Here is a 22,128-nt window from a genome sequence, read left to right as displayed (position 1 = left end):
AACAGCTAGCTCTGTGGACAGGCTTCGGATTGTTCGATTTTTTTTTTCTCATTAATTTACTTGATGATTTTGAAAATAAAATAAATTGCAAGTGGTGAGAGCAGCTGGAAGTTCTGTAAATGCTCTCGAGATTGAAGTATTTCACAGATATAACTAGACAAGTCCATTTGTGCCCAATCTTCACCTAAGTATTTCTTCCACTTATTTATTAAATTAAAAATTATAAATACATTGTTTCGTTCCACAAACAAGAGAAGCTTGTCAGGGAACTGAGCAAGATGTAGCTGGTTATCCCTGCTTCTCTAGGGCCATAGTGAAGAGAAACACTATTGAGAAAATCTGCAAACAGTGAGTGACTCCACCTAGGGCCCATGAACCCCCCAGGGCAGGAGTGGCTGCGGATGGTTTACTTTTGTTGAGGAAAGTTCTTGCTAGGCTGATTTTAGATTGAGCCTTGACCCAGAACCATAGGGAGGGGACGAGCCCGCTGCTCTCTGTACCACGTGAGGGCGCCCGCGGGAGGGTGTCCCCGCGCGGGGAGCTCTCTAATAGAGTTCTGCGTGGGCTGAAACAGGTTTCAGGACTCTGTCTGGAAGGTCACCTCCGGGCCAGGAGAGACCACATGGCACTGCCCAGTGATTGGACCTCCGCTGATTTGTGGGTACTGTTGCAGGCACCCAGCACCTGCTTCGTGGCCCCGACCCTCGCAGGTTGCTTCCGCAGCTGCACCTGCCCCGGCCAGTGTAAGCACTCACCACGCGTGCATGCACACCGCCCGGGCACCATGACTTCCCTGAAAGACTCCAAGTTGCCTCCGATTCTCCTCCCACTGGAGACTCTTAGTATAATGATCACAAGCCCTCTATTCTTAGGGCCGCCACTCGCCCGGCCCCGGCTGCCGATACTGGACACCCTACACGAGACATCGGACACCCACAGCTGTGGCGGTCGGTTCCTCTGGGCACCCGAGCTCGCCCTGCGCGCGGTGGAGGAGGGACCAGAGGGACAGGTGAACAGCCTGACCGCGGGAACCAGGGTCTCCTCCTGTCCCTGTCCTCTGTGCTTTACCCTTCGCTCTAGAGACTCACCTGCTGGTTCCCACTCCTCGCTCACCCTTCTGCCTGGCTCCATGCTCCAGCGTTTTACCCGACCCGGTCACCTACCTGCTCAGTACCCGGAGCAAGGTGACCCAAGCACCTGCCACCTCCAGATTGCCTACAGCAACTGTCCGGGAAGAGAAGGGAGGACAAGCAGAGACCCAGCCTCCCAGAGACCCAGCCGCGCGGGCTGTCTGGACAAACACTCGGGACCAGAAGGACACTCAGCGTCCAGATCGCAGCCCTGGCCCGCCCCGCCGCGCCCACATGCTGGGGTGACTGACTGGGCGCTCCCTCAAGGCCCCACCCGGGTGCTGGAGGCGCTCCAGGGCCAGTAGGCAAGCTTGGCTGCCTTGGTCCAGTGACAGCAAGGCCACTAGTCCTTGGTTAATCTAGAGCGCTGTCTACAGTCTGGGGTAGTTTGCCTTACCACCTCAGTGGGGGTCTGTGGGACTTATTAATTACAATAGTCCGGCCCCTTCCACATTTGACTTGTAGGTGGAGCCTGCGGAGGCAGGCAAGGCCCATTTGGGAACCTGGGTCCTGCAGGCCAAGTTGGCTGTAGTTCTGCCCCTGCATTCTACAGCTTACTTTTTCCTTCTCTTTTGTTGACATTAAGTAAATTATCAAACTCTGAAGCATTTGTGACTCCAGGTGTGGCTTTACCGAGCATGATCAAGGAAGAGAAAGACTGGAATGCTGCAGGCTGAAGGCACTAGGGACAGGGGCAGCCAGGGAGAGAAACATGAAAGGGGGAAAAAGGTGGAAGTCCCCTGTGACTAACAGATCAGGGCCCGGATGGCACAGAGCACCAATGAAGCCTAAGCATACGTGGGAGGGAGGAAAGCTGAGCCGAGTGGAAAGGTGGACCAGCCTTTTCCACGGGTGAGGAACGTTAGGGATGTGGGGAGAAAACAGGGCTGAGAGGTGCGGAGGGATGACACAGGACCTCAGACTGTGGAGGTTAGAGAGAAGTCTTATAAACAAGAAACACGGTGTGACTTTATACACCCTGTCCAATCGATTTAGGAGCCTGGCATGCTGGACCCAAACATTGTTTATCTTAGGCTTTCACAACCGCAGAAAACCCTTGAGTTGGAAAACCTTACAGCCAGGAGTTACACCCTACACTCTCAGGAAACACGACTCAGCCATTTGGGAATTGTGCTTGAGATCCACTCAGGCAAGGACTCCCGGCCCGAAGCTTACTCTCCACTGTACTGAACTGGGTGGCCAGATGAGGTGCCTTAGAATGCTCTGTCCTCCTCTGCCTACTGGTGGTATCTGCTCAGCACGTGTCCTCACACTCTCTGGAAACTAAGGAGCTGTACAAGCTGGCTATCAGCCAGCTCAGGGGCCCATGGGACACTGATGCTATCACTAGGTACCCTCCTCCAGACTCATTCTGTCTCCAAGTCCTGACAAGCCTTTCTTGATGACAGCTCTCCCCCTTACATTTAGCCTTACAGTTTGCCATTCACGATATCAGCAGTGCCTGGCTGATTCAATTCTTGTGAGGCTCAAGTGAGATAATGCATGCAAAGTGCTCAGAGCATGGCTGGCCCTAATATGTTTGGATACTTACTGCATGCCAGAGACTATTGAATAGATAGAGGCTCTTGCACAAAGTGTTCAGAACCATTTCTGGCACGCAATATTCAAATGCATTTGCTCCTATTACTCCACATCAGATACTGTAAATTCGTGTTCCTACTTTATACCAAGGCTATGAATTTTTGTGTCTCACCTTACCTGGATTGAGGCTATGAGCAATTATCCTGGTCAAAGCATGCAGGCCATTGCTGTACCAGGTATCGGTCTGTGTGCTCAGTAGAAAACAGCAGAAGTGGTGGTGTTCTATTTCCCAGGCTAGTGTGTGGTAGTGGCAAGGATTTATTATCCCAGCACTTGAGATGCTGAAATAGAGAGATAGCAGTTCCAGGCCAGTGTGAGCTACTTAGTTTCAGGCCTAGATTCCCAGTGAGAAGATGAGAAAATAAAGCCTGTAGCTCTGCGTTGTCTGTAGCCCTGTCTCTTCCCCGTCATCCCTTCTCCTTCCCCCTCTGTCTCCCATACCCTTGAAACATTCATGCTGAGAGATAAGAATTTCCATAGCAAGTCATCCTTTAGAGATCTACCCAGAAAGGCTAAACCCACACAGATTAAATGAGAAGATCCTCAGCTGCTGTCAAGCTGTGTAGTAACTACAATACTGGTGTGAGGCTTTACTGAAAATTCATGATATTGCTTGGTTAAGCCACTCTCAAATTCCTTGAAGACGGGCGGGCCATTTGTATTGTAGTAAGTCAGTCATTTGGAGGTAGTCTGTTACACTGAAATAGGTAACTAATCATCTCTCTCACTGGTCCTGTTTCTAACCTAAATTTAATTAGCATGTGTGAATAGAAAATGACACAAATAACTTATTGAAACACTGAAATAGCTTATTTAAATTCTGAGCCCACGCCTCAGTCCAGACCTAAGAAACAGAACATTTCGGGGTCCTGGTACCTGTATGTCAAACAAGTACTTCAGGTAATCCTGTCAAAAGAGAGGTGGCAGCTCCTTCTCTCAGAGCCTGTCCCCGGTTGTGAATGAAGCTATTTTTTTTTCAATGAATAATCGATCCACCATTCAATTGTTGTAACATTTTTGATGCTCACCTTCTCCCCTGCCCAGAGAATTAAGACCAAACTGCTGGCCAACTTTCTGCAGCCAGGAAAACCGATCACTGAGCCTTTTCAGTCATATCACTGCTTCCAGATATCCTACCTCCATGTAATCTGCCATGTCCCAACCTTAAACCTACAGCCTCTGCAGCTTCACACTGGGCCCATTGTCTAAAACATTTTTACTCCACGGATCACTTAGGAAGACTTCACCTCCCCTGAACTCACCACCTTTAGGACATTTCTTTGCCTGCTTCTTGTCTTCCCACACAGAAAGCAGTCTTTATTGTACCCACGAATATAAAGTTAGCAACTAACACACTTGGGAAACATTTCATGAACATCTGGTAGAGGCTGGACCATGTGGTGACACCTGAGGGACAGTGTTTACATACAGATTTCAGGTACCCCTGAAACCATGGATGTCATCAATGCCATGATATCAAGGGCCAATACCTAGGGTAAGTAAGGGTTAGTCCACAAATTGGTAATTGAATGAATGCCAAACCAAATGAACACAAGCTGTACAAGCATGGTGTACTCAACCCAGAGTCTCCTTGCCCACTTTATGCCATGGCCTCTTTCCTGCGCTTATAATAATCTCTCCTCTCCGGCCTGTGCATTTGGTTGAGGAACCTCTCTGCTCAGGACCACCAAATACAGCACACAGCCCAGCATGGATGTAATTGTATGGAGATCAGACACACACATGGTGACATGGAAGACAACCCCTGGAGTTGTGCAAAGCGGACGCCCTGTTGCTTCCAGGGAGATAGGAAATGTCTCTTTGCCACTGTTCTAAATCAAACAATTTATGTGTAAATTCTCCAGGAAATGAAAGGTCACCTTTTCTTCATGAAACACAATATTAATAAACACCAATAATATTTTTCTGTCATATTGTACTATCACCATTAAAAATCTATACATTGTTTGTGAACTCTTTAAGAGATGAGTTATGTTTGCTCCACAGTGTATGTGAGGTAGGCAGGAAAGAAAAATAGTCATCATTTAAAGTTTACTGTGAACTGATCAAACCCTAAACTAAATCTAATGATATTGGGAACTTCCTGTTTCCTGCATTCCCTCTGTAGCTCGACATCATGTTGAATTATTTTCATTCCTTCATGATGGGGGAGCGGAGCTTTCCCTCATCATTGTCATAAAGAGCAAGATAAAATGCTGGCCTTCATCCACGGTTGGAGTCAGCTGGCTGGTCCTTTTCCACAGGCTGCCTTCACAAGCTTGTCTTCTCAAATGTCCATTCTCACTTGTCAGGATCCACAGGTGCCAAGGACCAGTCTGGGCGAGGTCCAGGTTCCTGAGAGAAGGGGTGTTTGGGAGCAGCAAAAGCAAGCAACTCAGAGTCAAATCATGGTCAGCTGGCTGGTGGCTTAGGTTCTGCTGAGATGGCTTTCCAGACTGCCCTCTCTCTATGTTCTGCACAACTCTAGACAGCTTGTTATTCTAAAAACTCTCTAGTTGAGACAGCTCTCTCTGCTAATAAAATTAAAAAAAAAAAAGTTCTCTGTATAGCTCATGGTCATGACTTTGGTCAGAGAAGCTGCTATTAAAAATTCTTCTATCTTCTAACCAAGTCAGAAATCCCGTTACCAACATTCTAAAAGTAATTCTTGAGTTTTCTGATTAAAATCAGAAGGCCACGGAAAAAAATCTGAAAGAGCTGTGTTCACTCTTCAGACAGCCTTCTCTGCAGAGCTGCTAGAAAACACTCTTAAAGAGCTGTGTCAGCTCTCTAGGGAATTACGGGGATTTCTGATCTTGGTTAGAAAAATTTTTGTTAGAAAAGCTCTTGTTAGAAAAAAAATCTGAAAGGGCTACAAAAAAATTCTAAAAAGAGCTATGTTTGCTTTTCGTGGATTTTCTAACTAAAATCAGAAATCCTGTCAGAAAAAAAATTCTTTAAGAGCTGTGTTTGCTCTCCAAAGATCTCCAGATAGCTTTCCTCTTGTAGGAGGAACAGAAAGGCCCCCACTACCAGGGCGGTGGCCGCTTCTGCACACTTGTCAGTAAACAGCGAGTGGGACCACCCAACACTGGAGCAACTTCCGCATGAGGGCCTAACTGAGGCCTGCCTGAGAACCAACAAGCGGAGATTCAAATAATGACAGCCAATCAGGAACTGCCACTTGGAAGACATCTTTGCTTGGGACCAATGAAACATGCACGCTCTCTGAGAATTAATAAATGAGCTTGCTTCTTCTGCGTTCTCATCTGCTCCTGGAGTCTGCACCGTTGATTCCAGGCCTTCTCAACCGCTGCCCCCAAAGGGGAATGTAAGGCAGGACTTCAGGACAGTGGACTCAGGCAATATCCTCTCCCTAAAGTTCTAAAGAAGAAACTGCTATGTCGTTCTGCTAGCTCATCTCATGCAGACCAAAGGCCCAGTTTCTTATTATTTACATTATCAATTCAGTTATTTATTCCAGGTTCCCTTTTAATTATCCTATGAATCATTATCTTGTAACCCCAGCCCCTTAATTCTTAGGAGACAGCAAGCATACATTTTCTTTTAACTTTGCAAAAAGAATTCAGAGATCTGCCTGCCCCAGTTAAGCACATTCACTAAACTAGTTGGGTGGGACCCAGACCTGAAATTACCATTTCTACCACACAACTGGGCCTAACTTGCTCTTTGCCAGGTCAACCTTGAACTCAGGAATTTGTTTGCCTTCGTAAGGAAAAACAAAAAAACTTAGTTGGTTGGGATCTCATCTGATCAACACTCCCTAGATTTATCTCCTTCCTTAGTATCTTTCTGACAAGCTGGCTCATACTGTAGCTGCCTTTGTTTCTTTAGATTCATGAAGCCCCTCATATAATTCACATTGCATCCTTATTTTTAGCATAGTTGAGAAATATATATTTCCAAATTCATGTTTTTAGAGTTCTTTTCTACTGCCTTAAAGGCTGCACCGAAGGTTCCAGTGTTTACCATTTTGCTAAGTCATTGGCCACACCCACACCTCCAAGACTCATGCTGTCTCTGATTGTCTTGGCGTCATTAACATTAACAGGGGAGAAAGGTTGTTGTAGCTCATCAAAAGACCCTTACTCACAAGGACCACAGAGACCACCATCGCTGTAACCTGTGGTTACATGAGGATTTTTATTATTCTAACATGTTGGGGACTCCCCTCTCAGCACGCAGGCCAGAGGAGAGACCCAGAACAATGAAAGAACACGCTTTTTATAACTTTCTAAGGGCTGGATATAGGCACCAGGGGAGTTTAGCTTATTTTAATTGGTGTAGTCAATAACCTTTTTAGACAGTGGTTGGTTTGTAGAGGGTGACTCCCATTTTGTCTGTCCTTGAGGTTTTAGTGTGAGGCGGGGCAGGGGAATTGTTAATCTTGTTTTGGAAGCTTAGTAATTTTGACCATTAAAACTATGTTTTTACATTTGTTTAGTCGGCCAGCTTCCTTCTGGCTCTGTACTTGGCCTGTTAATACAGTTTGGAAAGTCCTTTTCCAAGGGGAAAGGTACTGGGTGGTCTTGAATTCATTTTGGATATTACAAGGTAAAATGTACATTATTATATAAACAAGTCTTATGCCCATGGTAGCCATCGACACTCATGGAGGCCCACACCTCCTGACCCTGTCCCAGGGTCAGTAGCCATGTCATTCTGTCCCCACCAACGCCATGCTGGACTCAGCAACATGTGGTGTTTTGTGCTTCTGCAATGCCATGGAAACCATCTATGACCTAGAACTGATGAGCTAAGGCTTAAGCTTGAAATTTGACAATAACCTGCATGTTAAGAAATATCTTCTAACAGCCTCTAGTAACCACTGCTTTTTACAACGGAAAGTGCGACAAAAAAAAAAAAAAAAAAAAAAAAAAAAATCAGAAGCAAGCTTTCCTAGCCTCCTGGCACTTCCTGCATCTTCCCAGATTGGTAAATCACCTCAATACCTTCTATCAGATTCAGAACTGAGTTGAAACAATCTAACTCATCCTGACATACAGTCCTTGGAAAAAGCATAAAATCCCTTGTCTTAGTCAGGGTTACTATAGCTGTGATGACATGCCATGGTCAAAAAGCAACTTAAGGAGGAAAGGGTTTCTTTGGCTTACACTTTGGCATCATTGGTCATCATCAAAGGTGTTAGCATTTTATCTAAGCTCCACCCCACAGTTACCTGGTAATAGCCAGATAGGCCTGACTCATTATAAAAGGAGCTGCTTGCCTCCTCCTCTTTCTCTTGTTCTCTCTTGCTCCTGCTCTTGCCTTCCTGCTCCCGCTCTCTCCCCATTCCCTGCCCTCTCTCTCTCTCTCTCCACATGCTCATTGATGGCTTCTCTCTCTCTCTCTCTCTCTCTCTCTCTCTCTCTCTGTGTGTGTGTGTGTGTGTGTGTGTGTGTGTGTGTGTGTGTGTGTGTGTGCCTTTCTCTGCTTCTACTACCCTCTTACCTCCCCTTCCCATGCCCTGAATAAACTCTATATAAACTATACTGTCAGGTGGTGGCTGGTCCTTCACGGGGAAGGGAGGCCTCTGCATGTGCCCACTGAGGCACCTCCTTCCCCCATACCTCACCACACATCCATAAAACATATCCCCCCTCTCTTTATCTTTTTATGAACACATCAACAGGAACTCAGGACAGGACTCAAACAGGGCAGGGACCTGGAGGCTGGAGCTGATACAGAGGCCATAGAGAATGCTGCTTAATGGTTTGCTCCCAATGACTTGCTCAGCTTGCTTCTCATAGAACCCAGAACCACCAGCCCAGGGATGGCACCAGTGACAATGAACTGGGTATTCCTCCATCAGTCACTAATTAAGAAAATGCCTTACAGTTCTGGAGGCATTTCTCAATTGAGGTTTCTTCCTTTCAGATGACTCCAACTTGTGTCAAGTTGACACAAAACTAGCCAGTACACTTATATTAGTTTTATGCTGGGGTTAATGTAAAGGAATACAGTAGTGCTTCTTGAATGATGTTTAAGACAGCCCAGGGATGCCTCTTTTAAAGCTTATCTCTGTGCACCCCTCCACCCCATGCATCAAGCAGATCTTATTGGTTGGGCACAGACATCAGCATTTTCTCATATCCATGAAGACCCCAGTCTGGCCAAGACTAAGAACCAGTTAAATTCAGAGCCAGCAAGATGACTCAGTGGGTAAAGGCACTTGACACATGGACACCTGAGATTGTCACCCCTCCTCCCACAACTCATATAAAAGTGCATGAAGAAAACTGACTCTACAATGCTGCTTTCTGACCTCTATAGCCATGCTATATGGTTCAAGTGCACCTCTACCCATATATACACATGTGGACCCAAACATATAACAGTATTTTAAATGAAAGATATAAAGAACAGAGAATTTTGAAGAGTCAGTAACAACCTTTATTAAAAATATATAAATATATCATATATAAAATATAGTATATAATTAATATATAATATATGCGAATATAGAATTCCCAGATGGAGCTGGAATTCACCCAGCCTATCATATAGTATGGTAGGAATCAAATAATACCTGAATCCCATGTCTGGCTCTTTGAAGGTGAACACTTATGTGCATGCTTCCTGGAGATGGAACTCCAATGTTCCTTCTGATTCTATAAGTGAGGAATGCTCTTCCCAAACGCACACACCCATATCCTCATTCATTTCCTGTCTTTCCTGAAGGTATCTGTCTTCTAAGACACCTGTGATTCCCAACAAACCATTCCTCTCAAATATATTCATTTGCCTGAGTACTTTTTACCTGCAAATTGAAGTTTATTATGCCTGTGAGCAAAACCAAGTTGTCCCTGCCTCTATGTGTGTGCCAGAATAGAAAAAGCCATCTCATGGCTTCTGTGGTAAGAACTATTGCTTAATCAAGTTGGACACAGAGTTGGGTTTTACTGCTGTGTTGGTAATTAAAAGCAAGGTCATGTTCACATTATACACATAGGCTTCTGGTAAGAGGGTACCAGCCAATGAATGACAGATCATGCTCTAGAAATGGAGAAAAATAGACCCTTGAAACTTTTAAAGAGAGGAATATATCTTGATGTAGAATTTATGCAGCCACACTCCTCAACCCTGAATAAGAAAAAACACACACCATACATTTAAAAGATATCTTTAGGGCTAGAAAGAATCTAGACATTATCTTGACTTCTTTTACAGATTAAAAAAAAATGCAAAGGAAATATAAGGTTCAATGTCACCAAGATAATAAGTGGCTTATGCATAAATGAAAGCAGCTGGGGCTCCTATCACATAGCTTAGATGATTTTGTCGCTCTGCTGGGTTGTTCATCCTGTCATGGACCTCAGGAGGCAGACTGAGGACCACTACCATCTCATTCACTTCCTACACAGAGCACCATACATGTTCTCTCCACCTCTCCTTCTCCACTTCCCTTGAGACAGAATGCCACAATGTAGCCTAGGCTAAACTCAAATTCATGGTCTTCTTGCCTCACCTTCAAAATGCTGTGATACTAAAGGCATGTAGCACCATGCCCAGATCCACTTCCATCTCTTGATAAGGTTGTCGGGGGCCACATTCAGAGAGAGCTTCCAGGTTGGCTGATGGTGTATAGGCTGCGCACTTGTCTAGGCCCCCAGTTGCAGACCTGCAGGTCAGACATCTAGCTTCTGAGTTCTTTCTGAAAAAAACAAAGCCCAGGCCATGACTTCTCAGTATGAGAAACAAATGGGAACTAACATTCTATCCATTCCAAGTGTTTTCCTGGGTCAACTTCTAAACAAGAACTACGGAGAAAACTAGAAGGAAGAATAAAACAATGGTGGGCAGAAAGATGACTGCAGAGAGTTAAAAAGAATGGGAGAGATTTTAAAACAATGTTTAGGGTAGTTGGGTTTTTGATTGGTTGGTTTCTGTTTTAGCAAGCTTTACTTTATTGTGGATTGCTTTTGGTGCCACTTCTAGAAACTTGGTATTTGCCACTAGGCTCAGACAATGAGGTAGGCTCAGATAAGAATATTAGAAACAGTGGCCATGGGGCTTGGTGACTACCAGGAGTGTCTTTTCATTTACTGCCTTGCTTTATTACTTTGTCTTTGATCTAAGAACTGACCTTGAGTTTTGGTTGCACCTTGATTGACATAAAAGCAGGCTGGAAAGAAAGAAAGCTGGCTGGAGTCAGGTTATAATGTTGTCTAATTGTCTTTTTCTATTCAACCCTCAGTCCCTCCCTAGAGACCCTGTTGACTGACTGAGCTGAGCTGGCTTGGTCACTTTATTCTTAGGGCACTCCTGGGGTGCCACAGATGTAGACTTCTGTCTTGAGGGGAGAGGTTCACACAGAGGAAGAATCCATCCTATATCTAGAGATGATCTTGTGAGTTCTCAGTGAGAGAATAGAGGTTCTGTCTAGTACTAGATGGAAAAGAATGGCTTCGTCTTGTTGTTTCATGACCTGCACATACAGACCAGTTAAATTCAAAGCCTAGGAACTCATACTTTAATTTCTTTTTTAAAAAATAATACTTCCTATTTGAACTGTAAGGAAAGAACTTGTCACTAAAGCCCTAGACATGTAAAGGTCTGATGTGTTTTGAAGTTTATTCAAGTGACCTGTATAGACAACACTATTAGCCTGTGCATACTAACTTGGCAAGGTACTTTGAAGTTTGGACTTTTGCTCTTAGCTGATAAGAGAATGTGTGTACAAAGGAATTAAAGAATTTTCCTGGGTTAACACAGTAGTTTGGACCATGCATGGCAGGACCAAGGCTAGGTCCCAAGACTTCTCTCTTTTTTCCCATTAATTAATTGATTGATTTACTTTGCATCCCAATGGCAGCTTCCTCTCCCTCCTCTCCTCCCAGTCTCTTCCTTTATCCCCCCCCCCACCTCCCATGGATATCAAGCTCCCTTGACCTATCAACATGCAGTAGGACTAGAAGATCTTCTCCAAGGTCTCAAAACTTCCAACATCCAGTTCAGGCTCATTCCTACGCCCAGCACTGTCTACAGACGTGCACACATGTGACTTAAGTTCTGTGATGCTGGAAACAAGATGATAGCAAGTTGGAGGCCAGCCTGGAATACACAGTAAGAGCCTGTCTCAAAATAAAATAAAATAAAATAAAATAAAATAAAATAAAATAAACTATGAGGGGTATGGATATAGTGCAGTAGTGGAGTGTTTGCTTAGTGCCTAGTGTATACACTGTGTTCAACAGTTCAACCCCACCACTACAAGCACTTGTGTGCATCTGTGCGCACATGCGTGTGTACACGGGGAGCAGGGATTGGTCCCACTAGGTTTGTATGGCTAGAGTCTAACTTAGAGTAAGTCATATAAAAAGTTCTTAGTCAACTTTGTTGAATTAATTAATTAATCTAAATTTGACCTAGCCCTAGAGAAACACTGCCTTCTGGAATGATCTAGACAGGCTCAATTTTTATAAAATAAATCTTTGTAGCTGTAGAGATTATAGATATTCTTTATGAAATTCTCTTAAACCAAACAATGTTTCTGCAACTTGAATGTTTTGAAATGGGGTACACTGTGAATAAATAGTGGATGAGCTCTTTTTATGAATAAATGGAATTAATTTTTTATAGTGAATGCACATTCTAACAATGTGTAAGTTCATTAAGCTTGTGCAGTCTTTGCGTCCGGTTAATTTTGGTTAATTATGTATTTGGAAGTTCTATAACTTCTCAAATTGCCATTCACTCCATGCATGACTTTTTTAGGATTATAACAACTATTTATTGATATTCCTAAAAATAGTTTAACTGTTTGATAATAAATCAAAAGTGAGGTTGAGTAATTATACATTATTAACTAAACTCCTATATCCTGAAGCATAGTAGCAAAGAAAGAAAACTAAGGTTAGTGCAAAATTAACATAAACAAAAATCCCATTGCATTTTTTTTATAATTTGTTATTCAGTTTACATCCTGATCACAGCCCCATTCTCTCCTTTTTCCCATTCCCACTTTTACAAATCCTCCCATTTCCCCTCCCTCTCTCTTTAGAGAAGGAGAGACCCCCTTGGGTACTATTCTACCTTGGGACATCTAGTCTCAGCAGGACTACGCAATCCTCTCACACTGAGACCTATAGAGGCAGTCTAGTAGGGGGAAGGGGATCCAATGACAGGGGACAGAGAACGAGATAGTCCTCACTTCATTTGTTAGGGGACCCACATGAACACCAAGTTGACATTTGCCACAAATGTGTAGAGAGCCTATGTCCAGCTCCTGCATGTTTCCTGATTGGTGACCCAGGCTCTGTGAGCCTCCATGGCCCCAGTTTAGTTGACTCTGTGGGTGGTTTTCTTGTAAGTGTCCTTGACCCTGGTGCACAATATTTTCACCGTATGATGTGAGTAACATGCTTTTAAGTAAAAAAAAATACTGTTTTGGAATACAGCCTTTCTAGAACACTTAACACAGAACAATTATCAATTCCATGATTAGCATCTTGATTTTAATTATATATCCTCTTAAGTGTTATTCAACAGTTTAATCGTTCTTGGTTCCTCTTGCTAATCACAAATTGCACCCTGTGTGCACTGTATTTGCTTTACAGCCTTCTTCTGACAGTTGAACAACACATAGAACAAAGGTGAGTTCCTGTGTTCAGGGTCTAGGCAAAGAAGGCAGTTTTGCTTTGATACTCCTCTCGCTGTGATCTTAAATCATAGAACTTACCCTTGACTTCTCTTAATCCAGTATTTACAGATCTCTCCTCCTACAGAAAACTATGGGTGTGTAGCTTCCATTGATAAAGTAAAAGTGCACTGAATGCAGTAAATGTATATTATCTCTGGGTGTGAATAATGAGTCAGTCCATGATAACCATGAATAGAATACACAAAAGGAGGAAATGTCATGATGGAAATCATTGCCATACTTATTAATAAGAAGTGGAAGGTGTGAACGCTGTGCAGGCTACAGAGTCAAAAGATATAGATGTTGAGGGGAATATTTCAGATCACTCTTGAGGAGGAATATGACTGAGTGGGGCAGAAATATGCAAAGTTATTCCCGACAAAGAGATTCTAAAAGCCAAAGCTTAAAGTAAGAAAGACAGCTCCATACCAAGAATCGACATTCCAGTGCAATAGGGTTAGGACAGATGTGGGAATTTGGGGACTAGACTGAGACAAGTCAAGAGTGTAAGACCCAAGATAAGGTTCTTTCATCAATTACTGGTGATGTTTGAGTAAAGACTGCTGCATTTTGGCTTGGTTACTATGGCAGAATATGGGCAGGAAATGAGATTGAAGGCAGGGTGAGCTTGCAAAGCCAGTAGCAATATGAGTGTGGATTAAGAGGGCAGAAATGGAAAGGCAAGGACATATGTAGAAGACAGTGATGGATAGAAATGTGTAGTTCACTAATAGTTACAAATGGAGAAGGAGGATCAGTAGAAAAAGGAACACAGACATGGTTTCCACTCATGTACTTAGGTTAAAATAGTAAAGGACTCCTGAACAGCGGTCTACAACCACTTTCTTTTCCAACAATTTGGCCTCAAGGGAGCCATTGAAGGTACAAGTGACCAGTGACCAGCTGGAATTATTTCTCCTTTTCTCTGAATGAAGTTCTGACTTCTTTGTGGGTTTGTAAAGTCGTTTTCTTCCACAGCTACATAAGTGATCATGACTCCAACCCAGCCATCCCAATAACCCAAGCATGGTGCAGCTTTGTACACCCTAGAAAATTCCATGACTCAGAAATTCTTGGCCTCCAGTTTAGCTATTTGACATATTTGTTTGAATCTACCTTAGACTCTGTAAATAACCCTCTACACCAAACCTCCCAATAGACTATATTCTAGAAGGAAACCTGCCTTGAACATCAGTATTTGTCAAATTTACTATATATAGTAAATCTCAGTGGTTAATACAATTTCTTAAAATGTTTAGTTTCTTTAAAGTCTCTGTCCTATAGAGGATTGTTGGGAGAATGGTTGAAACTTTAAAAGACAGAGTCACAGAAGTATGTGCTGTTGTCTGTGATGCTAAGGTTTTAGAAATATTCCCTTTATTAGAAATTTCTCTTTCTCAAGTCTAGGGAGATGACTCCGTGGGTAAAGTGCTCTCTTTGTTGTGCAAACCTGGGGATCCTGCTTTGGATCTCCAACATCTACATTAAAATTCAAATGTGTTCTGATTGTGTATTCATGGTATAGTGTACTTGTGTGCATGTGTGTATATGCATATGTGCATGTGTGTATGTGTGCTTGTACGCTAATGTCATTGTTTATGTATGTGCGGAAACCAGAGGTTGATGCTGGGTGTCTTCTGCTATCACTCCCCATATTATTTTTTGACACAAGATCTCTCATTGAACTTGGTGCTCACCAATTGGCTAGTCTCTGGCCAATAAGCTCCATGAATCATTTCTTTTTCCTCTTCCCTATAACTGGGGTCATAGACACACACCACCAGGTCTGGCTTTTACATGAGTATCCTTAGTTCCCTATGCTTTCATGGCAAGAACTATAAATTAATCCATCTCCACAGGATCCTCAACATACGTTTAGTTTAAATAGATTTCTAATTCTCATCAAACCCAATGGCATAATTTAATAAACAATAGACTTGCAGGATAGTGAGTGTTTTATCTGTAATGCCTTTTTAGTGATTCAGAATCTCCTGGTACACTAGTGTGCAAATAACTTTGGCATCTCTGAAATCACATTAACATTTTTAGGTTGGGCCATCTGATTTAAACTAGAAGTAGTTTTGGCATTGGGAGAACAAGTCACTGAGTCAGTCATTTAGTCTCTGGTTTTTTCTATAAGGCTCATGTAGGTTAACAGTTTAAATACAACCCAAGCAAACTATTTATTGATTCTGTAGCTCATGAATGCTAGACATTTGTCACCCAGTTTGCTTTGAGTCTCATCACTGTCTTAGAGTTTCTATTGCTTTGAAGAACCACAATGACTATGGCAACTTTTTAAAAAAAGATTTCATTTCTTTTATGTATATGAATACACTGTAGCTGTCTTCAGACACACCAGAAGAGGGCATTGGATCGATCCCATTACAGATAGTTGTGAGCCACCATGTGGTTGCTGGGAATTGAACTCAGGACCTCTAGAAGAGCAGTCAGCACTCTTAACCACTGAGCCATTTTTCCAGCCCCCATGACAACTCATATAAAGGAAAACATTCAACTGAGGCTGACTTAAAGTTCATTATCATCATAGTGGAAACCATGGCAACATGCAGGCAAACAAGTTGCTGGAGAGGTAGCTATGAGTTCTACATCTGAATCAGCAGGCAATAGGAAGAGAGAATGACACTGGACATGGCTTGAGCATCTGAAACCTCAAAGCCCAATGGCAAACTTCTGTCAAAAAGGCCTCGTCTCCTAGTACTGCCTATGAGCATATGAGGCTGTTTTTATTCAAACCACCACAATTACTATCATCAGTATTATCCATACCATTCTTTTTATCATCAAAACACATTTGTTTTAAATAATTTTTATTCACTTTACATCCTGGTCACAGCTCCCCTCCCTCCTCTCCTTCCAGTCCCATCCTTATAGGGAGCCCACCTTAGGTACCACCCCACCCTGGGATGTCTAGTCCCAGCAGGACCAAGCACACCATCTCTCACTGAGGCCCAACTAGGCAGTCCAGGTAGGGGAAAGGGATCCAAGGGTAGGCAGCAGAGTCAGAGACAACCTCTGCTCTACTTGTTAGGGAACCCAAATGAAGACCAAGCTGCATATTTGCTACAAATCAAAACCCATATTTGTATTTGTGCATAAGTACATAAGAAGGGAATGTAGAGTAGCAAGGGGCTATAAAGAAAAAGGATTCAATATCCCAGCTGAAGGAATTAAAAGTATAAGACAGACAAGTTAGATATTCTACCATATTTTCTTTAGCTATGTTTGCCTTTGGCACTTATATTTGTATTGGACATGCTTTAAGAGGATATTGATCATATCCAGGAGTAGCCTTTTACTGAGGAAGATGAATAAATGAAGTGAGTTGAACAAATGCAGGAGTCTCATAGAAGTGTCACTTTTAGTTCTAGAAATACTCTAGACAAAGTAAGGGTATCAGCGATTCAAGATCGAGCCTGTAGTGGTAATCACCACTCACCAACTAAGAGTCTCCTCATCCTCATAGCTCAGGCTATGTCTCCCATCCAAGTCTTTCACCCTTCATGGTTCATGAATTCTACTCGATGCCTCTCAGCACTTGCATTAAAGCTCATCCCATGCTTATATGAGAAGATCAGGATCAATCATTCATGCCCCTCACTACTGTCACCTACTCAGCTTCCAACCTCTGTTCCTCCTTCACAAACTTCAGGACCTAATGTAAAGTTTCACCGTTTATTCCATTCCTAGGAAACTCCACCATGCAGGTAGAGGACTTACCAAACAGAACAGCTTACAGACTCCAAGGTCTCTCCCACTGCAGAGCGGTTCTGTAGGAACTATGGTGTCTCTGGGGCCTGGATTTTTCTCTACCTTTAAGATCTACTATTTGGATACTATAACTTCTGAAGAAAGACTCCAACTCTCTTGTGTTTCTTACTGAGTCCCCCATATGATACCTGCTTTTTGGAATTTAGAGTCTCTGATACAGAAATGCCTGAATTCCAACCCTCTGTGTTTCTTCCTAAGTCCCTCATATGACACCTGCTCTTTGGAATTTAGAGGCACTGATACTGAAGTGCCTGAAGGGCCTGCCAAGTGAACATTCCACCTGAGAGTCAACCTAACAGTCTGTTTTCTTTCTCCTTCTAGCCTCGTAGTTGTTTACAAAAACTCATCCCCCGTGTTATTTTTGGTTTCTCCCTCTCCTGTATTACCTCTCCTCCATCTTGATTTTTAATGAGTGTTTGTCCAATCACCCTATGTCTATTTGAGCTAATAGCTTAGATATTGTTTTGAATTCTCTCTTCAGCTTTAAGGCCTTTGATTCAGACTCCAACCACCTCATTTTAAACTTTTATTGCTTGGTCTCCTAACTACTCTCTCTTATTTTCTTTTTTGCTTTGCTTTTGTTTTGTTTTGCTCCTTTTTGTCTCTCTCATTTTCATCTTTGCTTCTTCAATTTTATCTTCTTTCCATACACACACACACACACACACACACACACACACACAGAGAGAGAGTACATTAGTACTGTTAAGTCAACAGTATCATGGCATCTCAAAAGGCATCATAGACAGATACCACAGCACACATCTGTATCCAAGTACTTAGGAAACCAAGGCAAGAGATGATAAATTAGACACCAGCCCTGGGGGAAGTAATGAGATTCTGTCTGAGAAGAAACACCTCCCTCTGACCCCCCCCCAAAAAATGCCATTACTAACAAAGTAAATAAAGTCTGTATTCCCAAGCTAAGCTCCCCCCCCCCCATTTCTTGCTCCAGCTCCTATACCATTTTACAGATTTGGTTCAAAAACATGAAATAATTTAATTTTTTGCACTTCCACGATCATTTGACTTTTCTCTCTCTCTTTACACATGCCATCTCTTTTGCCTAGAATGATCATTTTCTTTTTCTACATTGCTAACCCCACTTAACAAAACAAAAAGCAAATAATACTAGCTAATACCTCCTTTGATAGTTTTGGGTTTGAGACTGGGGAAGAGCACAACAACTCTCCTGGTCTTTTTCTCCTCCCCATAAGGTAGTGTTTATCTCTTGTGCACTCTTTGAGGTCTTGCTGTCTGGTGAAATATCTAACAGAAGGCACATTGTTGATATCTGACTGACCAATAAAGCAGCAGCCTATCATTTCCAGCCCTGGCATCAGGTCTCAAGAGGCCATTGCCATTCTCCTATTTGACAGCCCTGATGCTAAGATTTGGAAGGGCACCAGAGGCTAAAAGCTGTTTATAGAGCTTTATCATCAGTATCAGAAGGACTGTAGAGAAGGCTACTCTATGACTGCAGTTAAGACCCAACTGTAACAATGCCCATGTTCTTCACTGCATAATCAGAGCATGTCCAAGGTTGGAAAGCAAAAGAAGAAAGGGCTGGTGGGGGGCGGGGGGAGACAAATAGCTAATGTGCTGCAACCTGAAACAAGAGCTGCTGCATGTTGAAAGGATTGGTGGTCGACCTACACGAGCTATGAATCATAAGGAAGGAGAAGGGGGTCTGGACAGCACACCATGGTGTAAAAAGCAATGAAGAGTCCCCACTGCCTGCAACCAGAGGCGGACAACGCAAAAAGATTGGGGCGGGGAGCTCTGAATGTTCTGTCTTTGCAACATCTAATGCTTAGTTGAGGGATTATTTGATATCTTCAAAGCAGTCACCAAGCAGAACTAAAGGCCACCACATAAGTCATGAGAAGCCAGGTTCCCAAGTATAAGTCACAAGGGTACCAACGTTCTATCTTTCTGTGCCTCTAAACAAACTATCAATGGGATTTGGCCAGACCAGAAATTATAGTTACTTGTTTAATTAATTAATATTGAACTTTTAACTCTTTGTCTTCACGTGGGTCCCAGGGTCCCATTCCAGAATTGGAATTCTCAGAGCAAATGTCATCAGGTGTAAAGAATTGCTTTGCTTTTGTTATGTTTGTGTTTTAAAATGTTTATCCTTGTAAAGGTAAAATCAGAAGAACGTGCCATAATGTGTAAAGGACTGTCTTAGAGTTTTATTGCTGTGAAGAGATACCATGACCAAGGCAACATTTACTTAAGAAAACATTTAATGCGGCTGTCTTCCTATTTCAGAGGTTTGCAGGAGAAGGAGCTGAGAGTTCTTCATCTTGATCCGCAGATAGCAGGAGAGTGTGTGATGGGGCATAGCTTGAGAATATATAACCTCAAAACCCATCTCCACAGTAACACATTTCCTCCAACAAGGCCACACTGCCTTCAAACACATGAGCCTGTGAGTGCCATACCTTTTCAAAGCACCACAAGGATTTTGTAAATATATAAAAATGGCTTCCTGGCTAGTAAGAGCTAATTAATATCATCTCAAGGAGGCCAGGGTGGCTATTTAAACAGTACAATCACTGATCTTGTAAATATACTCTCCCCTTTTGGAAACTAACATATAATGAAGATAAAATAATGTGTTACAGTGTAGAAATAGAAATATTTTAGGTATAGATGCTAACTATAAGTTGAATGCATAAAATTGGCCTTTATTAAGACACAAAGCATTGGCAGGTTATAGTTAAACCTTTGAGCCTTGTAGATCATGATGAACTGATCACTCTCAATAAGAACCATGACTATATCCAATAGTCCTGTAACCAAAAGAATTGCTGGTTCTCTTCTAGTGCATTATTATGGTTTGAATGTGAAATGTTCGCCTATGGGCTGATATGTTTGAAACACTTAGTAGATGGTGCTGTATTGAGGATTGTGGAATCTTTAGGAGATGAAGCCTCTCTGGAGGAAGTGCGTCACTGAATAGAGGAGTGAACTTTATGGATTATAACACTGGTGTTGGCCCCAGCTTACTCTCGAACTGTCGAACTGTATCCTGCTACTTCCTGTTCTGTCACAGCCAAGAGCTGTTCTTAGTGCCCTGCCTTCACTACAATGATGGATTGTATTTCTGTAAAGTGTGAGCCAGAACAAATCCTTCGCCTCTTAATGTCTCTGCCACGTTTCCTATGTCAACAGTAAGAAAAATAACTAACCCAAACATCCTGTGTCACAATGACTCCAACTCCTGCTGTTCTGTTAAACTTGCTGGAACCCTATAGAACTTTGGTCCTTCCCTGCCTAGGGCATGACTGTGGCTGTTTGAGCTCTGTGCTCTGCCTATATGTCCTTCCCTATTGATAGGAGCTGAAATACTATATACTCAGCTAGGGGGCCCGCTCTCCTTCCCCAAGAGGGTCTCTGTGTGATGCCAGGCATCAGTAGAACAAATATCTATCTGGAGTGGTGTTCTTTTCCCCACTAGAGAATAAAAGAAATTTTTGGCAGTTTCACTTTTGGAAGAAGCAAGTTAAACCTTAGCTAATGTCAACCTATGGTGGCTTTGGAAATGGGATTCTATAAGCAGCTTTTTGAAAGATGGCTCACTGTTTGAAAGACTGAAAGAGACCATAACAGCTTGGTGCAAAATAAAGTCCACGTGAAGGCAGAAGTTGGGACTGCAAAGGCAAGACCTACACGAGATCAAGCCAGTCCAAGTCTCAGCAGTAATGAGGGCAGCAGCAGTCAAGAAGTCCCACTCTTAGCTGAGAAGCCATTGGCTGCACAGGGGAGAGAATAAATTATCTTCAGAGGTGTGATGTGGGTCCCATACCCATGTACACACAGGCAGCAATGAGTGAAATCAGTGGATATTTTAAAATGAGAGCATTTTTGTTAGTCAATTTTTAAATTAACTTGTCCACATAATTTTTTTCCCTTTTGTCTATTGTTTTTAGATTCTGGAGTGAGTAGGTAATGAGAAACCACTTCCCTACTTAGAAAAAGCATCCTTGTTTCGTAGAGTTAATAGAAAGAGCTAATGTTGGCTCCACACTTTAAGAACTCTTTGAGGAGATTAGGAATTTCTCCAAGAACTAATCATTTGAGTCATAGGTGATTAGGGCAAAATAATATACAGCAGTAAGCCAAAATCAACATATTTCCAGGCTAAGTTGTGTATCAATTTAGGCAGAAAAAAAAAAGAGTGAGGCTACCTGGAGATTTTACCAGATTGTTTCAGAAAGGAACCCACTTCCTCCTGGGAGACCCCACCTCCTGACATCTTCGCAGCCTTTTAGAAGAGCAGCCCCCAGCGGAGGCCACGTCTGTCGAAGGCAGGAGCCTTATTAGATACAATCCATCTCAATACAATAGAAAGAGATGTACACAGCTCTGTGTAGGAGTCATCAGTTTACCCTGATACATAGCTCATACATTTAAAATTAACCCACCAACCAATTTCTAACCCAAGTTCTTTATTTATACATTGAAAGACTTGTAAGGGAATGATCTAAAAGTCCAAAATTCTACAGTTCCCTGAATCTTGAAAATTTGAAAAATATGCAAATAATTTCCCAATTCCTAGCAGTCTGTTTATACTTACAATAACCAGGGAAGATCTTGGAGTGACAACAACCCCGTTTTCCTAGTCTATAAGATTTATTCAGTTGTCAGTTTGTTTTGGCTTTTTTTTTTCCTTTTACAGATCACACACCTTACACACTTTTAATGTGGAAAGAATTAAAACTTGAAATTCTGGTTGCATCTGTGGGGCTAGAGGTCTGTTTCTAAAATCATTTAACTTTTTGCTTTTCTTTAAGGTCTACCTGAAATCTAAAATCAGACTAGTTGCTTTTAGCCTTTGCTATGGGTTAGATACACTTTGTCCCCCTAAAAAAATGTGTGTCAGAAACTTGGTCCCCAGTGCAATGATGTTGAGATACTTACAGCTTTAAG

At 42.6% G+C, this 22,128-nt stretch overlaps 1 protein-coding gene across 2 annotated transcripts in view; it reads right to left on the bottom strand.

Moving 5' to 3' along the window:
- Positions 1–1,508, bottom strand: part of Sh2d4a (SH2 domain containing 4A) — a 71,177-nt gene extending 69,669 nt beyond the window's left edge. Inside the window, exon 1 of one of the 2 annotated variants that reach the window (NM_028182.1) lies at positions 1,164–1,508. The gene's annotated coding sequence lies outside the window, so the exon portion shown is untranslated. The other variant, XM_006509751.3, reaches the window with a different exon arrangement.
- Positions 1,509–22,128: the final 20,620 nt, after the last annotated feature.

Source organism: Mus musculus, chromosome 8, assembly GCF_000001635.26.
Source record: "Mus musculus strain C57BL/6J chromosome 8, GRCm38.p6 C57BL/6J".
Lineage (NCBI taxonomy): Eukaryota > Metazoa > Chordata > Mammalia > Rodentia > Muridae > Mus > Mus musculus.
This window is presented reverse-complemented; position numbering and strand designations above follow the sequence as displayed.